Source organism: Pollicipes pollicipes, unplaced genomic scaffold (genome assembly GCF_011947565.3).
Source record: "Pollicipes pollicipes isolate AB1234 unplaced genomic scaffold, Ppol_2.1 Scaffold_4740;HRSCAF=5597_pilon_pilon_pilon, whole genome shotgun sequence".
Classification (NCBI taxonomy): Eukaryota; Metazoa; Arthropoda; class Thecostraca; order Pollicipedomorpha; family Pollicipedidae; genus Pollicipes; species Pollicipes pollicipes.
This window is the reverse complement of record NW_023596545.1, coordinates 7018602-7023249: the sequence shown is the minus strand read 5'-3', so window position 1 is coordinate 7023249 and position 4648 is coordinate 7018602.

Genomic DNA, 4648 nt, shown 5'->3' with positions numbered 1-4648 from the left:
CTAATGAGCAGGCGGATCACTATGGTAGATCACCTGCGTGCTCATGCGCGTAGGGGGTACTGGATCAGTCTGCGCGGCACCTCCGAGTTCAAGGATCTGGTGTCTTGGTGGATGCGAGTGATTAGCTGTTGATCCAACGAGGGTATCCAATCTCCTCTGCACATCTCTTGCTTCATGACGCCCTACATGTCCTCTATTGGACGTGTTTGCGGCGTATGCAGGGATGTCAATCTTCTTGATAAACGATGGGGACAGCTCCTCGAAAACAACAAGATTTGCGCCCGCATAGTGGGCCGTCACTCTGTCTGGCCAGGACACAAATCCTTCTTTGGATGTTTCTCATCCCGAACCAGCGCCTATTTCGCATTGATCGACTGTAGAACTGCCCGTTCGCGGTTACGATGCGGCAAGCTGAATCTCAGCCATTCTACAGTGGGTGACGGCTAACTACACAGTCACCTTCATCGAGAACTCTCTTCGGGTTCCGATCTTTACAGAGGGTGCTGCTGTCTCTTTTAACACCGAAAGATTCTAGGGGTAATTTGCGAGTAAGGGATTGACTCCATTGAAAGCTTCTCGCAAGAAGCAACTAGGGGTGTCCTCTACTTTGCGGCTTTCACCGATTATTCATTGCGAGCTGCCATTCCGTCATTTTTAAAAGTATTTTGTCTTTTTCCGTTGTGTTTCATATCTCGGATCTCATCCACACGTTACATGCAAAACATATCTCGCTTTTACTAACACTCATGACCAAGCGTGGTGCCGTGTAAGTGACTGTGGTGTGGTTTATGTCTATGTCTTTGCATGATTTCAACGATCAGTTCGCGAACTTACTGTTTGTTGCGCAACTTATCATTTGTCGTATTCGTGTCTGCGTCGCCATCTTGGTGACTGATATTCACAATATTAATTGCATATGCTTTTGTTTTACCTGGTGTATAATATTTCCTTTACACAACAGATCGCTACCAAAATAAATATTCTTTCGCAAAATATACTAACACCAGGAGACCTCAAGATTTGTCCAGGTTTCAATTAATCAGACGTTGGAAATTAACAACGCTGTTCTTGGCCCAAATCCGCCTCAAAGCGTTACTAATATCATTACAGTTCATTTCGTGTAACAGTATTTAGACAGTTTTTAGGGGAAAATGTCCCATAGACTCAGTTCCCGGGTCACGTCCCGAATCGGCGTGGAAAACGTCTCCAGCAATAGTGGCCAGGTGTGCTACTCGCTGTCAGGCGCTGCCATAAACCACTGATATTATACCTACCGCGTCAAAACCGCTGATCGCCTGTACAGCTCCGTCGGAATGTGTGTCAGCCTGCAGTGCGGCTTGTCAAGCTGCGGGTCGTTGCGTATCAAACTGCAGCGCATCGCTTGTCAGGTTGCAGGTCGTTGCGTATCAGTCTGCGGCTTGTCACGTGTCAAACTGCAGTGCGGCAGGTGTCAGACCACAGCGCGTCGCTTATCAGACTGCACCACGTTGCACGTCCGACTGTAGGTCGTCGCGTGTCAGGCCGCAGCTCGTCGTGTGTCAAACTGCAGAACGTCACGTGTCAGACCGCAGTGCGTCACGTGTCAGACTGCATCGCGTCGCGTATCATACTGCAGCACGTTGCATGTCACTCTGCAGGTCTTTGCTTGTCAGACTGCAGCATGTCGCTTGTCAGACTGTAGCGCATCATGTGGCAGGGTGCAGCTCGATGCGTGTCAGACTGCAGCTCGTCGCATGTCAAACTCAAGCGTGTCGCGTGTCAGACTGCGGTGTATCGCGTGCCAGACCGCAACTCGTCGCGTGTCACATTGCAGTGAGTCGCGTGCCCAATCGCAGTGCTTCGCGTGTCTCAGCTACAGTACGTCGTGAAGGCAGCACGCCACGTGTCATGACGGCCCCATGCCCGAAGCGGGATAACAGCCGGCAAAACTGTCGATCGCATGAATTGATCGCCACTTATCATGCCTCAGCGTCCACTTCAGATGGAGTGGCTGTGTTTGAAGGCTCGCTCATGTAATTTATGATGTTCCGTCAATGATTCAATGCTGCAGAGCGTGGAGGAATTTGATAAGGCAGAGACTGCGTGATTCATCAGCGGCGGAGATGATATACCCCTGTTGGAGATACGTTAGTTATGGCATAGACAACTTGTTATATAAATTTCGTTGCTCTGATTGGCCCGTATAGGCCATTTACAATTAAACAAATTGCATGCAATCTGGGAGGTGGTTGGCGTGTAACTTTAGCCGAATAGTAAGTTTTTACAAGCTGTTGGTCTTCACATCAGCGTTATATATCAGCAGGCTAATAGTGCGCACCAAAGACCAATGAATGCCCCGTGTTTTAAACTGGACAATGGGAGTGCAGATTGCGTACGGATTATAAATTAGTAAATAAAGGCTTCGCTGACTGAAGTTCCGGCATGGCTATGGTGATAGCGACGTTGGCTGGCCATTTATGGTTTTATTGCTGTTTTGAGGGAATTTCCGACTGTCAAGACAATTTGCAGCTTGTGAAATACTCTTCTTAACACGCGCCCGGGTGGCCGGCTAGATACCCTTCGCTCGGCTGAAGAGTCAACTTGACCCCCCGCCCTGAGATCTCGGGAACTAAGAAAGCTAGAGACACCAAGTTTACAGGGTGTGTTGACCTGTACATGAACTCACCTATGTCGAAGCTTGAGGCTCCTAGGTTATGACTTTCGGGTCAAATAAGGTCGAATAAGGTCAAAATCTAGGCTAGTCTTCAAAGTGCCCCCAGAACGTAGACAACTTCTTCCCTAAGCAAAAAGTCACATGTTCATTTAAGGTCAGTAATCTTGTTCGACTTTTTGAAGGTCATGATGGCCAAAATCATACAAGACTGCTCTGAGTTTTGCATTGAAATAAGCGACAAAGATTGCGTTAGGCAGTATGTTTCTAAAAAACAGAATGTTGACCGGGGCCATTTTAGAACAGTGACTTATTCTGATCCCTACGAAGTCAATGGAAGATGTATAATGCGGCTCCTGCTGTCAATAAAGTCGAAATGGGTACCAGAAGCTATCCCAAACAGCAAGCCCTAGAATAGTAAAACAAGTTGGTTTTGAACTTGGCCTGACCTTCATAACAGGCCCTAGGTCAACGTGATTTACTCATTCAATATTTGTGTTGCCTAAGAAAGCATCTCAGAGATGTATGGCTTCGTCGAACACTCCGTTGATGCATCAGGTTGAACGATTCCCTAGAAATTGACTTCGCTGAAAACATAGCCTGATTTTGACCTGCCATAGGTCAGCGACCTTACAAGACACATCTAAATTTTTGATAGCAAGCAATCCGCTATTCAACTGTCTTCAGCTAAGAAAAATTTGGCGCGGCTTCGCCGCCCCATTCGGAAACCATTCTGGAAAGACCTACGTGGCGGGGGCCATTTGACCCCCACCCGAGCGCGTGTTAATTTACGTGACATGTTCAATGCGGCGTGCATTTTGATGTAACTTCGCATAACTTTTGTTCCATAACTATAATCATTTGTCCCACAATTTGTCCCATAACCTCTGGCATATTTCAGTGGTAGTCTTAGTGCGCTTCGAATATTGTATTTGCATATATGAATATCGATCACAAGGGTTTTCATGTTTGTGATATGCTTATTTGAGCACAAAGTTCGTTCAAGATCGTCTTTTGGATTAATGTTTGCGATTCAAGATTATTAAGGTTCGCAAACTGAACGGGTGTGCGCCAGTCCCAGTCTGGTACAGAAGACATGAAGTGTAGCTGTTCCCATTCAGCGTTTTGTTTATTTTTCCAGGAGCTGGCGGAGCACTTCTTCGGGCTCTTTGATTGGGACGGAGCAGGGTACATTGATCAAGAAGAGTGGATAGAGTTTCTCAAAGGGAAAATAGAGTGAGTATCCTGCCGGCACCATATATCGAACAGTAAACTTACTTATATTCTGTGGGGTCTCCTATCTATTTATATCTGCCCATCGTTTTACCACAATCCGCCCCTACATCACGCGATGAAGGCGCAGATTGTGGCAAACCCTGCAAGTACCGTGCTGCTGTCGGGAGAATACAACTCAGTCATTGAGCAGCTGCCATGCTGGAAAACATTTGCAGTGAAACGGAATTGCGATTTCGGTGACATTATCGGCTAATTGGTTAGCCGTGATATTCCACTGATCTTCAGACGAGACAGCGTTGTAGCGATCACACTGTAATGGTGTGCGGTCAAACATGGCAGTCCATAGCTATAGTAAAGGCTATGAGGTGAATTGATAGCTTCAATCATGCCTACCATAGGTTCAAAAATAGGGAATGTCGGAGTGTAGCATGCTGGTAAAAGACACATGGCTATAGGGAAGACATACGTCTGTGCAGTTTTGGCAAATTTAACTTGAAATTCGTAGCACTGCCGGGGAAAAATGTGATTTCAATAAGGATTCTGCACGTTTGGGACGCTTATGTCAACGGAGACCCATTTTGACGCTAGAGCATCGCCTGTTTGGATCTCTCCACCAAAGGTCCGTGCGAAATACATTCCATGCAGGCATGCATCCAACGTTTCCCTCATGGGGAAAGAAAATGCCTTACTTTCTGTAAAACTCAACGAATTTAGATCAAATATAGGTGTGATAACACCCAATATCCTGGTGTAAACCTCTTG